Consider the following 22,779-nt stretch of genomic DNA (forward strand, 5'->3'; position numbering starts at 1 on the left):
ATACAACGAGAATTTGTTGTAATCACTTGTCTAGAAAAAATATGTTTTTTCTAGAGACCCCTCACCCAACAAGGTTGCCCATAGGTGGCATGCTTCATCATTGGGGTTCCTCTCAATCCTCTACGAATTGAGGCATGCTGCGACTTGAGAAATATGTAGGAGCACTTAGTTGTGGACTATGTGTCGTGCAGTGATGTGGAGTGGGTAGAAAAAAATATTTAAAACTACCTAACTAGTAGGCCACTATTTTATTCCCGCCCCTAGTTGGTATGGTTAAAAATCAGGGGTTATTACTGAGCAAGAACCCGAGTCTGGCTGTCTTAGTAATGTGTTTGTGTCAACATGTTTCGAGCTGTTCCCCTATTAGCTCTTCATCAGGACTCCACGGGGACCAGCCCTGTGTGTACCACTCCTTATAGATCCTAAATAAAGGATGTCAGTGGTGCACACTAATTGGGCATGCACTGTTTACATACTGTACTTGTATTTAATCCGTATGGTTCTGTAATTAGAAGAGAGAGACATTAAAAACACCGACCTGACAGCAACGCTGGCAGGCCATATATACTTTGTTATGCATGCAAATACACTCTGTGTATATATATATATATATATATATATATATATATATATATATATATATATATATATATATATATATATATATATATATATCTGTTGCACCTGTAGGTGGTGGGTGCTCATATGGTCTATCTTTTGTGCTCTCGCAGTGTGTCATAGACATGCCACACACTATAATGGGTGAAAACATTACAAAAATGACACTTCTGAGACAAGACAGCACATGACAGTACAACATGAAATATAAATTAAGTGGTCTAAAGGGAATCTAACTAAACCCAAAATGGGTTCACTAATTAAAATACACAAATAACAATCAAGACATATGACCTGATACGCACTTTAGCACTTTTTAAGTTCCCAAGAAAGAACTTGGCGCCTTGAATATTACTCCCATATTCCAGTCTCCGCTTCCAAGACATCTTTGGATTCCTCCCTTCATCTGATAGTACCAACTGGTAACACCCCCTTTGGTCTTCATTAAAAGTATTTGACCTTGCCAGCTCTACCTCTCCTCACTATCTCTGAAATACAATGTGCTTTTTACTAGTTACTGAATACCTTTGGTCTGCACCTGCAGAGGAGAAAACATGCAGAAAAAACACTTTCACGTTGGTAACAAATGTTTCAACTGTAAGTTTAAAGTCCACAATCACGCTAACTTAGCAAGTTTCTTTACATACATATACATTCTACAACCTACATAATATCCAATAAATGATGATGTACTCCCATGTGTGGCACAATAAACTAATGCATGTATTATTAGCCAAAAATGACAACTACTCACAATGTATAAAGCCACATAGCACACATATATGATTCTATGTCAGAACGGAGGTGAGGATTGTGCTCGTCTTTCTTCACTTTTAATGAATATCAGCCACTTCACAAACCACTTTCACAAACCACAATTCTCATGATGCCTTGGGAATATCAACAACAAAAGAAACAATAGAGTTCAACATGACCATAGTCTCCTCCTTCAACCAATCAGGACCCTGCAGACCCAGATATAATCCATCAACACTGTCCACCCATCCTCAGCCAGAGATACGTGCTATGGCTTATTTCGAGTGATTGTGCTGATTTAACTGCTTTGATTTATATTTAAGGCTCCCGGTTTCCGTTTAAATGGATTTTTACACATAAATACAGACGGAAAAATATTTTTCTTCCGTCTCTATTTATGAATAGAAATGGAAAAATACGACCAAACCAGAAGCGGAGAATTATTTGGCCATCCGTGCTCCAGCGAAGTGGCTACCTCGCCAGGCCCCTCTTCCTGATTTCGATGTGTGCCTGCTAACATTCACACCTGCTAGGCCAATAATCTTCGGATAGGCATGGGAAATTCCTTCTTATAATGGTCTTGTACTGACCTCTGACCTGGCCTCCATAGCCCTGTTGTTTTACTGTTTGCTTTTTAAGGAGGCAGGGGACGCTGTAAGTAGCTAATGCAAGAATGGTAGAAATGAGTTAATTGCGGAATAGATTGTGAGGATCAGCAGGGTGACAAAGCATTCAAAAACTGTTCCACCCTTTCTCCTACCTGTGGCTTCAGTTATTTTCTTTTTTTTTAAACTGCTTATTCAAAGCGTGTGGCATTAATAAGTAATTAAACGGATGACCACTGAGTCACTTTGTGAAACGAAAAATAAATTCTTTTGAATGTGACCCAAAAAGGGCTGAAAGTCTGGCAGCATAAAAACAGTACGAAAATTAGGTCGGATTAAGAATCGGATCCTTGCAGGCCATAACACTAAACTTTCCACTCTGACTTTGAATGGCATGAAGAAACACAGCAAGACAACAATAGCAGAATGTAAAGATTCCTGAGAGGTGCATCTTGATAGAGACAGCCAGGGCATATCTGGAACTCTTTTCAAAGTCAAATTGTGTTTTTTTTCCCATCGTGGCCGCAGTTAAACTGTGTGGTATTACGCACTAATGCACAGAAAAAGTCTTCAACAGACAGAACTTTGTCATCTAAATTCAGTAAAAGGTTCAATGCTAACAGGCAGTAGAAAGTAAAATAAAGAAAAGTTAACATGTCTAAAACCCAGTGTCTTCAATTCAGGGACTCTGTCTCTCTACTGGAAAATGTAGTTTGCATTAGCGTAGCTCCTGTGGGTGTTCATTATATCAGGCTTCAGAAGTGTGAGGGAAACAGAGCCTGGCAGGACTAATGCAGGGCCTTTCATTTCTGAGGAGTGGAACTTTATTCCCACACATGGCAGATGATTTATTCTCAAGGCTGCCCTAGCCCCATGGGAGATCGTGGCAAAAGGCGGAGATGGGACAATGATATTGGCATGACTCTTTAAAGAACCTTGGTGGTCAGAAATAAGAGGTCGCTGACTCAGAGGTGTGGACAGCAATGTGTACCACAGAGCATGATGCAGAGAGGAGCATGGAACTGGCAATTTGGGCAACGAGGCACCCAAAATATCTAAATTACCATGAAAGCAGTCATCTCTTTTAAGCCCTCTTTAGCTAGGTCACTGACAGTGCATAGGTGCACTCACCTAAATTCTAAATGTGTTTACATCTGATAATCATGGCTAGTGACATAGTTTTAAAATATTGTAACAAAGCAGAAGCTCACTAATGTATTGTGTTTATTTAATTTGGCGTATATATAAATATCTATAAACCTATAACAACTGTGTGCACTATTTATTTAAATAAACATGGAAAAATACTAGCTCCAGAGTCTTATCTTGCTTGCGCCAAAAATAAATGCGGATATATACAGATAAAATGACAAAAAATGAATATGGATAAATACAGACGGAAATGTTAAAAAAATAAATACCATAAAACAGGGAGCCCTATTTATATTTTAGGACACGTTGTGTCTTTAGCTGTTCCTTGCTCCTTCACAGCCACTGCTACTTGACTTGCGTCTCCGCAGTGCATTTCTCCCACCGCCTAAGGGCGTCTGACTGGCGCCTACGGCCGCAACGTGCTCTCAGAATTCCGTGCATTCTGCGCATTCTGGAGTTTCACGTTAAGTGAGACCCAGTTCGGAGCCTTGTGTCTGGAGAGTGACGCCCTTCGTATGAAGGGTCTGTACTGCCGTTAGGCAGCTTTGAAGTCTACGCCCTTACTGGGGTCAGTAAACGGGCTGAATTTACTGCCACTCTTCCACCGGAGTCTGTATTGTTTTCAGGATGCTGTCCTGCAGGGACCCTCCCAAACACCGTTCCCCCTTAAAGTTTCTGCACCTGGGGTGAACGGTCCCTGAGGCTGGAACTCCACACTGTGAGTCCCTAGGATCAAGCTTTAGGCTGACACCCAGCCCCCCATATAACCAGCCTGGGTGCTCCATAACATTATTCCCTTCGTGCTGCAGTGACACCAAGGGACATCTCCCAGCTACGGAACCCTTTGACGACTTCCAGGGGGAGTAGGAACCCTTGGCTGGGCTTCCCTGATATGAGGATTTTTATGATGCAGTAGATGCATCAATTCATATGGCAGTGTCCGTGCCATGTCTCCTCTGGAGGAGCGCCTCATGCGCCAAATAGCTCAGGCCTGTGACCGTATCGCCGGGCATTCCTTGCTCCTCCCTTTGCCTGCTGGGTCCTCCCAGCTCCAGGAATCAACACCCCCACTGCCTAAATGTTTATGCATGGGGGGGGTGAATCTCGACGCCGCTGCTAGGTTGAAGGAGTTTTTGGCCAGTACCGTGCCCACCCCGGTTTCCCCACCCCCGTGGATGACGAACATAGGGACACAGATGACAACACAGGTCCGTCCCGCCCCTGGCGCTCTTCCTCTCAGCCCCCGACCAATCCTTACCCCACAGTGGACACCCAAGAGATGTTCTTGGACATGTTGAACCTGGACGAAACCCTTTACCCGAGGTCGTACGAATGGGCCCCATCAGAGAAAGTCATGCAGTACGTGGCGAGCCGCATTCGAAAGCCTCTGGAGAAGGATTTTCAGACCTGCTTGCAGCTGAGTGGCAAGGTGGTGATGACACCAGATATAGATCCCCGAATGGCCACTTTCCTGCGAAGGTTTATTAAAGATACCTAAAAGGGAATAGATAGATCCTGGCGGGCTTGCCAGGACAAGCTCCTGGATACCCTGGGTCCTGTAACAAAGATCCTAGACATGGTTGAAGAGGCCAAGACGTCAGACTCCCTGATCTACCCTGACACCCTCTCCGCCTAGGCACAGCGTGCGATTGTCTTTCTGGAAAACGCAAATTGCGCATTATCTACAGAGAGACGTGGCTCATTGCTTATCAAGATCAATTCCAAGCTGGGAGACCTGGCCGATTCAGAGGCAGGCCCTATCACACAAGGCAGTCTTTTTTTGGGAGCTGTTTATCAAGGAGTTGGGGCATTTTGTGAATACGTTCACCTCCCTTGATAAGGCGCAGTCCTCCATCAAAAAGGTTTTCCACTTCCGTTTTTGGGTGGCTGGTCGAGGTAGGGGCCGCTCAACCCGCCAGTCCAATAACCAGTACCTCTCCAGAGGACAAGGCTCCCACCAAGTCCAGTACCAGGGCCAGGCCAGGTTTGGTAACTTCTATTCTACCAGAGGACTACCGGGCAAAGGCAGAGGAGCCAAAGGAGCAGGTGCTTCCAATAACAGCGGTGAGTGTCCTTCCTTCTTCCCATGTAAAACTAGGGGGCCGGCTGGCGATTTTTTTCCTGACTTGGACTTCCATCACGGGGGACGCCTGGGTTCTTAAGAAGATCCAAGGTTTCCGGATAGAGTTCTATGGCACTCCGGTTCAGGTCACACCCCCTGACCCATATGTTTTTTTGTGGAGGATTCGGCTCTGGTGGATGCTGAGGTGAAATCCTTTCTAGTAAAGGGTGCTATATCCCCCTCCTCCCCACATCCCAGGGGGTTTATCAGCAACCTCTTTCAGGTAGACAATGCAGATGGGGGTCGGCGGCCAGTCATCAATCTGCACGAATTCAATGAGTGAACCGTCTTCCGCCGCTTCAAAATGGAGGAGATCCACCTGTTGTGGGATATCCTCCACCCCCGGGACTGGATGGTGTGTCTGGACCTCAAGGACGCTTACCTTTCAATACCAATCTATTCCCCTCACAGGAGATTTCTGCAGTTCAATTGGGGAGGCTAGACTTACGAGTTCACCACTGTTCCCTTTGGCCTCTCATCCACCCGCTGGTGTTTCACGAAGGTCCTCAAGCCGGTCGTGAAGCATCTAAGTTTTAACAGGATGAGACTCATCGTCTACCTAGACGACATCCTCATCATGGCACAATGTCCCACCCATGTGCGGTTGGCCTCTCGCAACAATTGGGCTTTGTAATCAACAAATCCAAGTCCCTTCTGGTCCCCTCCCAGCGGGTAATTTTTCCAGGTTTTTCAATCGACTTCATCGCCACTACTCTCAGCCTCCCGTCCCGGAAGGTGACGAAGATTCAACACGAGTTGAGACATGCTTTGTCCAGGCCTCGACTTTCTCTGAGACAGGTGGCCCGCCTGGTATGCCTCCTCTCTTCCTCCATTCAGGTCATCTTCCCAGGGCCCCTTCACTATCATGCCCTCCAGAGCTTGAAGTTGGTGCACTTGTGAAAGGGTCCCTCATACTCCCATAAGGTGACCCTCTCCAGAGACACCAAGGAGGGAATCAATTGGTGGCTGGCCAACACGGAGGCGAGGAATGGATTTTTGGCTCCTGCCTCAGACATCATCATAGAGTCCGACACCAGCAGGTCAGGTTGGGGTGCCAGATGTAGCGATTTTGCTACAGGAGGACTGTGGTCTCCACATGAGCAACATTTACCCATCAATTGTCTAGAGCTCCTGGCGGACTCTTTTGCAATTTGGTGTTGGACCAAAGACTCCACTCTTGTGTTCTTCTCAAGATGGACAACGTGTCAGCGGTCTGTTACATCAACAATCTGGGAGGCACCAGGTTGAGGGCCCTTTCCGACCGTGCCTCCAATGTTTGGCAGTACTACTTGGATTGCCAGATCTCACACACAGCAGAGTACCTTGCAGGTCAGGACAATCAAATAGCGGACTTGCAGACCTGCAACTTCTGGGATGGGAGCTTGTGGAAGCTCCAAGAAGGAGTATTTTCGAACTTCCTGGCCAAATGGGGTCCTTTCTTGGTGGACCTTTTTGCCTCCCGCCTGGACCATCAACTTCCCAGATTTTTCAGTTGGAGGCCGGATCTCCTGGCAGTGGCCACAGATGCGTTTCTTTAAGACTGGAGGGAAGAGAAGGGTGATGCCTTTCCCCCATTCGCCATGATTACGAGAGCCTCAGCGCAAGTCTGTCGGCAGGAATTGGAGGTGGTGCTAGTCACGCCAATATGGAGATCTCAAGTTTGGTTTCCAGTTCTTCTGGAACTTACCTGGGATTTTCCAATCCCTCCCCCCCCTGTTTCCAGAGCTGCTTCTCAACCCAGCTCAGCAACCGCATCCCCTTGTTTTGAAAGGGTCCCTCCCTCTCATGGCGTGGTGGATTACTGGGGACGATGGGCAGTCCCGGGCATTTCGGATGCGGCTGAACACTTCATGTCCAAGGCCTGGGAGGACAGCACTGTCAAGCAATACAAATCCTCTTGGGCAAGGTTGTCCCAATGGTGTCTGCGATGGAACCTTGATCCCGTGGCAGCGGATGTGAAGCATGTTTTGAATTTCCTGGCTTTCTTAGCAGAGGAAGGTTTGGCGTATAGATCGATAAATACCTTCTGCTCAGCTATCTCGGAGGGACTTGCAGTTGTGGAGGGCTCTCCGGTGGGGGAGCACCCCCTGGGGTGTTGACTTTTGTTTGGAATCCACCTTTCCCTTCCCCCAGAACCCAAGTATTACACTCTATGGGACGTGAACCAGGTCTTAAATCTGTTTCTCGCAAGGCAACCTAATAGGTTTCTTTCCAGAAAAGAGCTTTCAGTGAAACTGGCTATGCTTCTCTGCCTTGTATCTTGCAGACGAGTTTCAGATGCCCGAGCCCTGGACATCATCGATTTTTACCCCTGTAGGAGTGATCTTCACAGTCCAGAGACAGACCGAGTGCAGCACAAGGGTAATTTCCTACCCAGCTATACCGGAATCGCAAAACCTATGGGTGGTTCCATGCCTTAAGGCTTATGAAGAGATGTCGGAAGAGTTTCTTCCTTCCATGGATCGTCAGCTCCTGATTCCCTGCGGAAGCCTCACAGGGTGGTGTCATCCCCCATGATTGCCCGATGGGTAAGGTAGGTGATGCAAGAAGCAGGCATTGACCTGTGTTTGTTTTGAGCCTGTTCCATGCGTGGGGCGATGGCTTCCAAAGCCTTCACGATAGAAGCCCAGCTGGAAGATATTTTGAATGCGGCAGACTGGTCCTCGAACTTTAAAAGGTTTTACTTCAAACCAGTGCGGCAGATGGCCCAACTGGTGGTAAGTAAGCTTTCAACTAGCATAATCCTTGCCTCCGGTCCTGACATAGAATGAAACATTTCCTAGCTATGACAACAGAAAGTTTCAATTCTATTAAGGATGCGGAGGTGAGGATTATCCCACTCTCAGGATTTGACACTGCACACGTGGTTAGAACCCTCCCTAATTTAGTAAGTTACTTGATTTTATTGGTCCTTGCTTTGCTTATTTGCACTATTAAAGATGTTGTTTCTATGCAACTGTTGCAGTCCTTTGCTTCTCATTTACATGTTTTAATCCTTAGCCATGGCAGGGACCTAACCTGACCTCTTTGTTACATGAATGGATGCGAATAAACAGGATGTTTGAAGGGATGGACTTGGCTGACTGCGCGACAAAAGAGGATGGGTGGACAGCATTGATGGACATTATCTGGGTCTGCAGGCTCCTAAGGAGGAGACAATAATCATGTTGAACTCTATTGTTTCTTTTGTTGTTGAAATTTCCAAGGCATCATGGGATTTGTGGTTTGTTAAAGTGGTTTCTTGAAATGGCTGCTAATAATTAAAAGTGAAGAAAGATGAGCATAATCTTGCCTCTCCGTCCTTCATAGAATTCTGTTACAATAGCTAGGAAAGTGTTCATTCATTCTTACTAACCCCTAACAAATGCACTGCATTAAGTATCAGCAATCCAGATATCTTTAAGAAAGGAAAAACTTCAATATGCACAAACACATATATGTCAAAAACACACAATAAATGCACCTCCTATACAATTAGTGCATCATATCTCATTGGTATTATTGCCTGACACAAGTACATAAGGCCAAAGACATATATATATATATTTATATATATATATCCAAACAAAAGGTTGTCGGCTGTAAGGAGGCCCAACACAGTTGAGTTCAGTTCATGCCTTCTTTATTCGTTGGAAGAAAACAATATTCAGGCAACCTGCAGTGCACCACGAAGAGAGTCAATGCCCAACGCGTTTCGTGATAACGATCACGTCCTCAGGGGCTGCGGGCCATAATGCAACAAAGGAATCACGGCAGTCTTAAGGTATTTGTCCCGCCCTAGTGGGTGTGGCCAACACTGTGGCATGCTGGTATTTGGAGTCAATAGTTATTCCAGTGGATCGCCGTGTAGTACCTGCAATCTGCATCTGATTAAAATCCCAAGTGGGTTGTTTGCTGCGGGAGTCTGTCATGCGTGTGATTTCATCTGACGGCGATGAACCCGTTCCGAAGCTACAGCACCGGTTGGCAGCACAGCGGAACTGCACAAAGTGCAGTGGAGCACTCCTCGCGGCTCAGGCAAGGCCGCAATCACATCCAAACAAAAGGTTGCCTGCTGTAAGGAGGTCAACACAGGTAAGTTCAGTTCATGCCTTCTTCATTCATTTGAATAAAACAATAATCAGGCAACCTGCAGTGCACCATGAAGAGAGTCAATGCCCAACGCATTTCGTGATAACGATCACTTCCTCAGGGGCTGCGGGCCATAATGCAACGAAGGAATCACGGCAGTCTTAAGGTATTTGTCCCGCCTTAGTGGGTGTGGCCAACACCATGGCCTGCTGGTATTTGAAGTCAATAGTTATTCCAGTGGATCGCCGTGTAGTACCTGCAATCTGCATCTGATTAAAATCCCAAGTGGGTTGTTTGCTGCGGGAGTCTGTCATGCGTGTGATTTCATCCGACGGTGATGAACCCGTTCCGAAGCTACAGCACCGGTTGGCAGCGCAGCGGAACTGCACAAAGTGCAGCGGAGCACTCCTTGCGGCTCAGGCAAGGCCGCAATCACATCCAAACAAAAGGTTGCATGCTGTAAGGAGGACAAACACAGATAAGTTCAGTTCATGCCTTCTTCATTCATTGGAATAAAACAATAATCAGGCAACCTGCAGTGCACCACGAAGAGAGTCAATGCCCAACGCGTTTCGTGATAACGATCACTTCCTCAGCGGCTGCAGGCCATAATGCAACAAAGGAATCATGGCAGTCTTAAGGTATTTGTCCCGCCCTAGTGGGTGTGGTTAACACCGTGGCCTGCTGGTATTTGGAGTCAATAGTTATCCCAGTGGATCGCCGTGTAGTACCTGCAATCTGCATCTGATTAAAATCCCTAGTGGGTTGTGGTTTGCTGCGGGAGTCTGTCATGCGTGTGATTTCATCCGATGACGATGAACCCGTTCCGAAGCTACAGCACCGGTTGGCAGCGCAGCGGAACTGCACAAAGTGCAGCGGAGCACTCCTCGCGGCTCAGGCAAGGCCGCAATCACATCCAAACAAAAGGTTGCATGCTGTAAGGAGGCCAAACACAGATAAGTTCAGTTCATGCCTTCTTCATTCATTGGAATAAAACAATAATCAAGCAACCTGCAGTGCACCACGAAGAGAGTCAATGCCCAACGCTTTTCGTGATAACGATCCCTTCCTCAGGGGCTGCAGGCCATAATGCAACAAAGGAATCACGGCAGTCTTAAGGTATTTGTCCCGCCATAGTGGGTGTGGCCAACACTGTGGCCTGCTGGTATTTGGAGTCATTAGTTATCCCAGTGGATCACCGTGTAGTACCTGCAATCTGCATCTGATTAAAATCCCAAGTGGGTTCTGGTTTGCTGCGGGAGTCTGTCATGCGTGTGATTTCATCCGACGGTGACAAACCCATTCCGAAGCTACAGCACGGGTTGGTACCGCAGCGGATCTGCACAAAGTGCAACGGATCACTCCTCGTGGCTCAGGCGATGCCGCAATCACATCCAAATAAAAGGTTGCCTGCTGTAAGGAGGCCCAACACAGGTAAGTTGAGTTCATGCCTTCTTTATTCGTTGGAAGAAAACAATATTCAGGCAACCTGCAGTGCACCATGAAGAGAGTCAATGCCCAACGTGTTTCGTGATAATGATCACTTCCTCAGGGGCTGCGGGCCATAATGCAATAAAGGAATCATGGTAGTCTTATGGTATTTGTCCCGCCCTAGTGGGTGTGGCCAACACCGTGGCCTGCTGGTATTTGGAGTCAATAGTTATCCCAGTGGATCGCCGTGTAGTACCTGCAATCTGCATCTGATTAAAATCACAAGTGGGTTGTGGTTTGCTGCGGGAGTCTGTCATGCGTGTGATTTCATCCGATGACGATGAACCCATTCCGAAGCTACAGCACCGGTTGGCACCGCAGCGGAACTGCACAACGTGCAGCGGAGCACTCCTCGCGGCTCAGGCGAGGCCGCAATCACATCCAAACAAAAGGTTGACTGCTGTAAGGAGGCCCAACACAGGTAAGTTCAGTTCCTGTCTTCTTTATTCGTTGGAAGAAAACAATATTCAGGCAACCTGCAGTGCACCACGAAGAGAGTCAATACCCAACGCGTTTCATGATAACGATCACTTCCTCAGGGGCTGCAGGCAATAATGCAACAAAGGAATCACGGCAGTCTTAAGGTATTTGTCCCGCCCTAGTGGGTGTGGCCAACACCTCGGTCTGCTGGTATTTGGAGTCAATAGTTATCCCAGTGGATCGCCGTGTAGTACCTGCAATCTGCATCTGATATATATATATTTATCTTTGGCCTTATGTACTTGTGTGAGGCAATAATACCAATGAGATATGGTGCACTAAATGTATGTATATATGACGAAGCCAAACATAAAAGGATGGAGACAGAGTTAAGCTACTCCACCTATAAACAATTTCTAGCTCAAATACTAGGAACCGAGTGCACAGATGGCTAAATTTTGGGACAGATGGGGTTTTACAGTGCGTTGCTCATACAGAATAGAATTCATACTGAATAGACTTTGCTGTGAAATTATATGCCAAAAAAGTGTTTCTGTGCTGTCAGTATATTGCTAATTATGACAGCCTTATGGAACCATACAAGCATGTCAGGGTAAATCTAAAACTGTCAGTTTGTCTGGATTTAATTATTGGTAATCACTGATTGTAAAAATAGTATTGAGAGAGGAAGCATATTAATACCATGAAAGGTTTTGGTGAAAAGGTGGCTTCACTTGGGGTAAGTTGGGCTCACACTGCATGCTTCCTTTGGCAATCCCATACACTCTAACATGACCTAAGCAACGTTCTAAAAAATAATGACTAGCCCTTTCTCCATAATCTAAATAATTTCCCACCCCTTCTCATTCTTCCCAATGTACATTTTAGCCAATGTTTAACCATCTTGAGATCCTCCTGTTTCTTTAAACTCCTCTTATTTCTTCATCTGTTGCACTCTGTTGTCTATTCTGTCCATGCAGGGACCAGGCTTATTTCTTGACTGACCTTATCTTTCTGGCTCTGCTTCTAGTCTCCCAACACATTCCTCATTGTTTTTCAATTAAATTCTGTTGTCTCCTAGGGATAGGTGAACTCCATCATAACAAAACAGAACCACATGTTCTAACACTATCTGACCTGTCCTATCCCTTGTTTTGTGCACTACCCTTATACCACCCTGGCTGTCTATTTCCTTGCCCTACTGATTACGGCAGGATATCTTGCCCCCCCTACAGGCTCTCCCGGGCTTTAGCTGCGTCCATAGCACTACCATCTGCACCCATTTCTTCCATGTCTCTTTTCATCATCTTTGTTTGTTCCGGGCCTGTGGATTGTGGTAAGTTACCCTCTCCAATATAAGCTGTCCTCATCATAAATCTCCATTGTCAGACAACTTCATAATCACTCACTCCAATGGCGATCCAAAACACTGGCCAAAACAATGCCTTCCTGCATGTGTCTTGCCCCACCCATTTCACAATGCCTCACAAATCCAAGTATCTTTCTTCCTAAATCCCTGTGCTATCCAGCATGCAGGATAAAGAACCTTGTTAGCCTTCCATGTTCCTTGTCCCATTCCTAGTGTCATGCAGTCCCATAAGGATTCGCCTCTCCATCTCTACATTCTTTTCAACTTTTCTTTCCTAGAATCAAATCTGAACACCTCTGTCATAGCTTCCATTTGGCATGAATTTGTCACACACTTACCTTACCACGTGCCCGCTTGCCTCAAGTAGAACCTCAGTGCTCCTTGTCAATCAGCCACCGCTCTCGCATCACTCTGCACAAACATCTGGTATTTAGACAAAATATCGAGTTTGAAATATTGAGTTGCAGAAATATAAGAACAAAAAATATTGTGATACAAAAATATTATGATTCAAAAATATCATTGTCAAGAATATCAATTTGTTGGGTAAGTAATAGCATTCTCAAGAATATCTTTGCTGTTAATATCGTTTTCAATACTGCAGTTGTCAAAAATATAGTTTTTGTATTATATTTATATGTTTTAGTTCATAAATAAATGTTATGTGTTATTATTGTTTGTAAAATTGCTGATAATATTTTTAAATATAATTGGCAATTCTAAGTGATGTCTAATTTTTTATTTAATTGTTAACAGTAATTTATAGTGTCATAGCGGGTATAGGGTGGAAAGTTAATTACATATAATACATTTTAAAAAAGGTTTAATTTATAGTTAACTATTTAACTCCTTAATAATTTTGTAAATTGTTTAATAATTATATTTTTGAACTTATATATTAGGTACAGGATGCTGGGCTTGGGAGGGTATAAGGTGGCATTTTTTTTTTAAAACAGTTATTATTGATTTTAAAAAACAATAGTACAGAAGCATACAGATATATTATTGGTCATCGACAGTGAAATGAGCATGAACTAACGTATACATGCATTACAGAAATGGTCTTCATAATGGTGCCATGGTGCTGCATTGTATTACAAAAAAAACATGAAGCCTGAGTACAAAGACCAATTATAAAGAGTGATGAAACTAGCAATGATAGGCAATGTGCAGTCCATGTATGCCTCACAAGTACCATAGATGAATTAACATAAACATAGAAACATCCAGTAAATCCTGCCATTACCTTAAGTGTGCATATATACTAGGAAACTAGGGCTATAGCATCTAAAGGGAATGTAGGGAGACAATTTCACCTTTACGCTCCAAGGAGGGAATGTATAAAAACAAGGGGGGAGTGAGAAAGTGGAATGGGTGGTGGAGGAGAGGGGTGAGCATGATCTGGGATCCCAACAATTTGCCACTGGCATGGAATCCTTAAAGGACTAGTGGAGGGGGCCTGGGGTGCGTGTGGACGAGGGACTTATTTACTGAACAAAGGGGAAAAGCACCAAAATGAAGGGGCATGGTGTCTGGGACGAATCAGCATTGGACAATAAATAATCTTGCTGAAGTTGCCAGATATCTTTCAATCTAGAGGTTGAAGGTTGGAGAGGGTTGGAGAGATGCATATAGTTCACTGGTAGTGTCACAGTATGACATGCTAGTAAGTCAGTTGGCTGTAGTAGTAGGCAGACGTTGACCCCAGTGTATTTCAACCTCACGTTTGGCTAAGAGCAAAGCGATTGATAAGGTGAGAAGTGAATTAAGCAATAATTAATTAACATTTAATTATCAATGTAATTGATTGGTAATTATGTAAATTGTGTAATAAATATATTTGTAGTTATATATTAGATGCGGGTTGCCGGGCTTGTAGCGGTGTAGGGTGGTACATTAATTAAGTCATACATAATTAACAATGAATTATTAATTTATTAAGACTTATTTAATTGATTTAATAATTATGTAAATTATATGTGAATTCAATTATTTTAGTCATATAGTAGGTGTGGGTTGCTGGGTTTGTAGGGGTATGTGGTGGGAAGTTAAGTAAGAAATAATTAATAATTACTTAATAATTTATTAAGACTTATTTAATTGATTGCTAATTATGGAAATTGAATAATAATTATATCTTGTAATTTATATATTAGGTGCAGGCTGCTGGGTTTATAGGGGCATAAGATGGGAAGTTATTAGTGCCACAAATAATGTAATTGCTTATTAATTATGTTCATTGTGTTATATATATTAGTTCCAGTTATATTTTAAGTGTGGGCCGCTAGGTTTGGGGGTATAGTGTGGGAATGTAATTAAGTAATACATATTTTTTTTTTAATCTTCATATATATATTTTTTGGGGAGAAATTAATTTCCCTAAAGGCTAATGTTTGTTGTAAATTAATAGGGTAAATTTGAAATGTTTTGTTTTTAAAGTGAATTACTTTCCCCACTGTCACATAGATTGAAGTAGGAATAGTAAATGTAACCCCTCTAAAGTCCAATCCTTTCCTTACTGTTGTGCAGATTGGAGTGGGAATAGTAAAATTAATCCCTCCAAAGTCCAACGGTTTTCCTACTGCTGCACTGACTATAGTGGGAATAATAAATGTAATCTCCCCTGAAGTCTAACACTTTCTCTAATGTTGCACAGACTGAAGTAGGAAAGATAAATGTAATCCCTCCAGAGTCCTATGCTTTCCCTCTTGTTTTACAAACTGGAGTGGGAGTAGGAAATTGGCCCCCTTGAAAGTCCAACTCTTTCCCTACTGTTGCACAGACTGGAGTGGGAATAGTAAACAATACCCCTTTGAAGTCCAACATTTTCCCTACAGTTGTATAGACTAGAGTGGGAATAGTATGGTGCGTTGAAGAGACATGCAAGGTGATAGGTATTGAATTACCACCAGAGGGCACATCGCCCCACTAATCCCTGACCCGAGTGGCAGGTGGTCACCCTCGGTGGCATTCCTGGGTATCGGGAAGGAGGGCCGCCTGGCCGGGCCAGGTCATGATCGCCAGGGGCCAACAAGCTGCTCTGGACTCAATTCCCGAGACACTGGCTAAAGCGGAATCCTTCTGATGCAAGGGGGCTAGCCCAATTCCAATCTGCATGGTGGGGTGGGGGAGGACAGGGTGTGAGGCAATGATTTGGCCCTCTTGGTGTCCTTTGGACTTCCTGAACTGTTCTCTTTTTTTGGAATGCACATGATTAAGTATGTTTGTTTGCTTGATGCTTTCACTGGGATTTTTGTCTGTTTGGGGGACCCATTGAAGTTCATAGCTATTATTATGTGGAACGTACACTGTAATGCTAGATTCATTGAAGCACAACATGACCTGCCACACTACACAGCAGATGCCACGGGGATAGCTGCTCACTATCTCTTGTTAATCTATGAGGGACACTCCACTTAGGGTTCTTTTGCTTAATTTAAAGGGTCTTAACAACCCAGTCAAGAAAAGGGCAGTTCTGTCCTATCTGGAGGACTCGCAGGCTGACCTCTGTCTCCTTCAAGAGACACATCTCCTCCCACAGAACAATCACAGACTTCATTCCCGAGATTTTCCACACCAGTTTTTCTCATTGGGATGCACTAAAACAGCAGGGGTTGCTCTGATGATAGCCCGTACCTTTGGGGGCGGGGAATTGGCTCGAAAGTGGCAGAAGTGAAAGGTCACCTCCTGGCCTACCAGCTTACACTCAGTGGCTGGTCCTTGGTAGTAGCCTCAATTTATGAATCAAACGAGGGCCAGGAAGCATTCCTACGCACTACATTATGGGAAGTCTACCACTTGCCTGAGTGAAAAATCCTTGTGGTGAGAGACTTTAATCTAGTCCTAGACAACACTCTAGACAGGTCTACACAGAGACATTGCCAGACCAGGGCATTGACTAAGGAGGGAAGCAGGTGGCTCAGGGCCCTTGGACTTTCAGACACCTGGCGGACGCTTCACCCACACTCTGTGACTACTCCTACTTATCCTATGCACATAAGACCTGCTCCTGGCTGGACCATTTCTTGGACACAAAGGAAATTCTTGCCATCACTTCTAGAGCGGAGATCTTTCCGGCCGCATGTCTGGCCACTCGACTATTAAATTGGAGCTGAGCCATCACGGTCTTGCCGAATGTGGGACACTCTATTGCAGTACCGTGAGGTCGTGCAGCAGTTGCAAAAAGTCATTTTTGACTATCTAGCCCAAAATGATTCACCTGAAATCTCGATCACCATGCTCTGGCTGGCACTTAAGGCAGTGATACGGCAGGAATTTATAGCTATTTGAGCTGCAGATAACAAAGCACGCAAGAAGAAATGAGACTATCTGTCAATGACAGAACTAGAGGGTATACATCAGTGAACCTGGGCCCCGAGAACTAGCCAGCATAGACCTAGATAGAGCTGAATATGCAGCTCTGCATTTGGGCCATACTTTCTAAGTCGGGGGTGATAAGAGTGGTTGTCTGCTGGCAAATTGCTTGTGCATGCAGCAGCAGCAAAATATGGGGTTCCACTCACTCCTGAATTCATCCGAGGCACAGATCACAGACAACGCTGCCATCGCAGAGGCATTCAAAGATTTTTATTCTGACTTATGCGCCACTCAGAACTTGAATCATGCAGATGGCACATCCTATCTTACAGAATCACATACAACTCCCCTCTTTCCTGACCAAATCAGCTCGCTGGATCATGAGATCCGAGTGGAAGAGGTGATTTCAGCGATCTCCCGACAACAGACCCTGAAATCACCATGCCTGACAGCTTCCCATCCATTTTCTATAAAATATTCTGGCAAACCCTCGCCCCGATTCTAATGCGGCCATTTAATTCCTTTTCAGCCCCTGGAGCTATCCCCCCTCTATGCTATCAGCCTTGGTGTCAGTCATCCCTAAGCAAGGTAAAGATCACCAGCGATGTGGTTTATACTGGCCAATTTACCCCCTGAATGTTGATATCAAACTATTTACGGGCATCCTAGCTTCCAGACTAAGCCCCTGCATGCCTTCCATTATAGCCTCAGACCAGGCAGGCTTGATCCCCAATGCCAAAGCAGGGACAACACTAAGCGAGTGCTGCACCTCATAGAGAAGGCCGCTCGAGCTATTGAGGTGGAGAAAAGAAAGCCTTTGACAGGGTTCACTGGCCTTTGCTAGAACACGTTCTAGCCCACTTTGTTATCACAGGGAGATTCCAAACTGGGGTGCTAAACTGCTATTACCTCCCTATGGCATCGGTCAGGGTGAATGGCTGTATCTCCCCAACCTTCGCTATCAGCAGAGGGATGTGGCAAGGGGGCCCCCTGCACCTCCTGCTGTTCACCTTGTACATGGCCCCCATGGCTCAGAGAGTCCAGGACAACCCCAACATTGTTGGGACCACCTCTGTGGGGGAGTCACATAAGATTAGCCTATATGGGGATGATGTACTGGCGATTCCAGCCCGCCCTGCGGTGTCCATTCCAGCCTTCTTGACCAAATTAGAATCATTCAGCCTTGCCTCAGGATTCAGAGCACATATAACCAGGTCCCAAAATTTAAATCTATTGGTTCCCCCTGCATTTGAAACCCACCCTGCCTTGCAATACCCAAAATTGTTGGTTCCTTACTTGGGGATCATGTTGGCTTCCACTCTCCGAACAACCTCGCTCATTAACTACAAAACACTACAGAGTCACCTCAAATCTGAGTTAGCCCTTTGGAGACCATACAAGATCCCATGGCTAGGAAGAGTTGCAGTTCTCAAAATGACCATTCTACCCAGGGTCTTCTATCTTTTTCGGACACTTCCCTTGGTCATCCTAGGGGGATGATCTCCAAACTACAATCAGAACTACGCCAATTTGTCTGCGTCGGGAGGCACCCTCGTCTGAGTAGAGATAGCAGCTATCTGCCCCTGAGCGCCGGGTGCATTGTGGTGCCAAATCTTCAACTGTACTATCAGCAACCTGACTGCGGTACCTAGCCTAATGGAACAGGGACAAGTCAGAACGACACTGGCTCTTCCAGGATCGTGCGGTCATTGGCATGTGCCTATGGAAGGTCCCCTTTTTAAAGAAAGTGCACGGAGCCTGTATCTCTCCCTGATTACAAAGGTGACGATGGAGGCTTGGGATCGATGTAGCACTAAATATGACTTATTCTACTTTCCCTCCCCTTTGACAACCCTACTGGATAATACAGACTTCCTGCCAAACAACAGCCCGGGAACATTTCCCAAGTGGTGTCAGTCTTCCTGCCGTTCAGGACACCTGTTTGATGAGGAGGGGGTGACTACTACGCATGGTTACGCTATCTCTGTAATGGAGTGACTGCACTAATGGCTACTGCGCCACTGGCTCCTACAGCCTGACAATAAGATAAAATGCAGAGACACCTTTCCTCATATGAAAAATGGCTGGTTTCTCTGACCTCTGATAAGAGAGTGGCCTCGGTCCTCTACACCTTCCTCCTCCAGCCTACTAGACATATTTACAAGCCTGGCGAGGCTTGCTGGGAGAGAGAGCTGGAGAGATCCTTGACCGGTAAGGAATGGGAGAACATTTATTACTGGGCAGGCCACACCACTTACAACATAGTCCTCACCAAAACACTCACTAATGTGGCCACTGGCTGGTATCTAACTCCTGAACGCTTGCACAAGATCAACCCGAACAAAAGTGTGAATTGCTGGAGGAAGTGTGACACCAAGGGGTTGCTCTTGCACCTACTTTGGGATTGCCCACACATCCAAGCCTATTGGTCAAAAGTACTTGACGATATTGACCTACATCTAAACACATAGCTCCCTAGACTCCCGTCCTGCACACTCATAAGCTTACACAATCCCGTCACCCCTTAAATCCAGACGAGGAAGCAGATTGGCCTAGCTCTGTGCACAGTGATTCAAAACATCTTATCACACTGGGGGATAGCACACCCACCCACTCACCTGGGCATGCTTCATTGCCTTTGGCTCATCATAGGGATAGAGAGGATCACCCTCTCCCACACTAACTAAAGGGCATCCTTCAGAGAGCTGCGGCACCCATATATATCCCTTCTCATTAACAAATTCCGATAACTGGCTTGCCCCACATACCTACGAGCCCTACGATTGTCAGAATGGTCCCCAACCACCGGCAGTGACAATGCCTAATGAACACATGGCATATACCCACATCACCACACAGTTACAGGAACACTTTGAACGTTTGTGGAGGGAGGAGGAAGGGATTTGGGAATGCTTTGATTGATTACTTATTACTTCTGTATGCCAAGACTCATAGTATATTTTGCTTGAATTACCTGTATTATCTGATCGTGATCAACGCTGTATTTCTTGGTGATAAAAATAAATAATAAAAAAGATTTTTTGTTAAAAATGAGCTCTGGTGTGCATCTGTGCACATGTAACAGGCACTGGTCAGGGGGTCCAGTGGTGCAGGGGAAAACAGAAAATGATTAATGACAATCCTCAATGCTGGTGTGCGGCAGAAGCCTAGGGCAGGCAGGGCTGGATAGAAGGAGTAAACGTTTTTAAAAAACATAAAACTGTTTTTTAAAAATATTTTTACATTTCTTCAATATTTAAAAAAAAAATTGCTGGTGTACTGGGGGACTGACAAACTCATTGGGAGGAAAAGAGGTCCAGGAGAAACATTTAAAAATAAGTCCATATAATATTTAACACTGTTCATGTATACATATACTAAATGATTCTCAAACAAATTAAACTGATAAACTGAAAAAGGAATATCCCTCTCCTATCAATTTCCCAAGAAAATGGCTTTGAAAACTGGAAAATAAGGATTTACCCAGTTCCAGGCTGCACAAACTGGTCATCGGCCACATGGTCAACCGAAAACAATAAGCAAAGAGGCATGGCCACAACAAAGAACACATGCAGGTCTATGGAAAAAGCACACTGGCTGGCTACACAAAATGGTCGCCGGCCACGTGGTCAAAGAACTGCAGAAAGGAATCATGGGCCCAACAAAGAACACATGGAGGCCTATGGCAAAGACACTCTGGCTGGCTACACAAAATGGCTGCCAGCCACAAGGTCAAACAACAACAGCAAGCACGTAGGCTTGGTCCCACACAAAGAACACATGCATTCCTATTGCAGAAGCACACTGTCTAGCTACACAAAATGGCCACTGGCCACATGGTCAAGAAACAACAGCAACCAAGGAGGCATGGCCACAACAAAGAACACTTGTAGACTTAAGGTAAAAGCACACTAGTTGGCTAGACAAAATGGATGCTGGCCACATGGTCAAACAACAACAGCAAGCAAGGAGGCATGGCCCCAACAAAGAACATATGCAGTCATATGTGTAAAGCACACTGGTTGGCTACACAAAGTGTCCACCGGCGACAAGGTCAAAAAACAACTGCAGCCAAGGAGGCATGGCCACTACAAAGAACACATGTGCCTACACAAAATGGTCACTGGCCACATGGTCAAACAACAACAGTGATCAAGGTAGCATGGCCCCAACAAAGAACACAAGCAGGCCTTTGGCAAAAGCACACTGGCTGGCTACACAAAATTGGCGCCAGCCACATGGTCAACCAACAACAGCAAGCAAGGAGGCATGGCCACAACAAAGAACACATGCAGGCCTATGGGAAAAGCACACTGGCTGGCTACACAAAATGGTCACTCAGTCACATGGTCAAACAACAACTGCAAACAAAAAGGCATGGCCACAACAAAGATAACATCCAGCCCTATGGCAAAAGCACACTGGCTGGTTACACAAAATGGCCACTGGCAAAATGGTCAAACAACAACAGAGATCAATGAGGCATGGCCCCAACAAAGAACACATGCATTCCTATTGCAAAAGCACACTGGCTGGCTACACAAAATGGCCACCGGCTACATGGTCAAACAACAGCAAGTAAGGATGCATGACCCCCAACAATGAACATATGAAGGCCTACGGCTAAAGGACATTGGCTGGCTACACAAAGTGGCCATTGGCCTAATGGTTAAACAACAACTACAACTGCCTCCTGAGGCATGGCCGCCAGAAAGAAAACATGCAGCCCTATGGCAAAAGCACACTGGCTGGCTACACAAAATGGTCACCAGCAACATGGTCAAACAACAAGCAAGGAGGCATGAACAACAAAGAATGCATGCAGGCCTATTGACACTGATTATGCAAAATGGCCCCTGACCACATGGTATTGAGAACAAAGACAAATAGTGGTCTATGGCAAACACACACACAAACTGGCCAGACAAAGCAGGCATGGTTAAACTGAAGCAAACACTACCATTAATTCAGCATTGCAAAAATTGAAAATTCAACGAGATATCAAAACAACACAAATCATCCCAAGGCATCAAATATTTCCTCACCCATACACTTTTTGCAGAAAAAAACATAATATACAAAAAACCCAACACTTTTAATGTATCCCAATGCCATTCCTGCCCTAAATGATGTTTTAAAAAACCTCTACCGCAGAAACAGTTGTTTCATGTGCCGAAGACTAGTACTGGGCCTACTGGCTGGATGGCCATTGGGCAGACTAGGCCACATAGTAAAATAATTGAATATTGCAAATTTAAGAAACCTGGAAAAAATGAACAGGACTGTGCAACCCTTTTCCCTAACAAAAGATAAAAACTGAAATGCAAAAAGTAACTAAGCCCTTACTGAAACTGCAGGCCACCCACCACAATAAAATTTAAAAATCTAATAGAGGTACAAATAAATACTGGCACCTGCCCATTATCAAACAAACAACACTGTCATACAAACGTTTCTTTTAATTTGTGATATCACAAATGCAAAAGTCCTTAAATCTAGTGGTATATATGCAGCAGATAAACAGAGTGATCCTTCTGCCTCGAAATCCAATTGAAAAGTGAGAAGGGGATGGATAAAGCACTGGGAGGAGCCTGCTGGACCTGAACAGGACATTGGAGTCACTGGGGCACTTTTGTCTTGTTGATTAAGAAAAGTAAAATAAAAAATGCTTCTCGCACAAAAAAAACAACCTTAATGGTCTGTTGGAGTAAAACATTTTTTCGAGTAGATTTAGGTGCTTCTTGAGTGGAGAATCTGATTGAGATGCAGGTATGGCTGCTCGTGCTTGCCGGTGTCGCGACCATGGCATTGGAAGTGATGCTAATGGACAGCAAATCTCAATTGCGCTCACTAGCGGC

The sequence above is a fragment of the Triturus cristatus genome, chromosome 6 (assembly GCF_964204655.1).
Source record: "Triturus cristatus chromosome 6, aTriCri1.1, whole genome shotgun sequence".
Classification (NCBI taxonomy): Eukaryota; Metazoa; Chordata; class Amphibia; order Caudata; family Salamandridae; genus Triturus; species Triturus cristatus.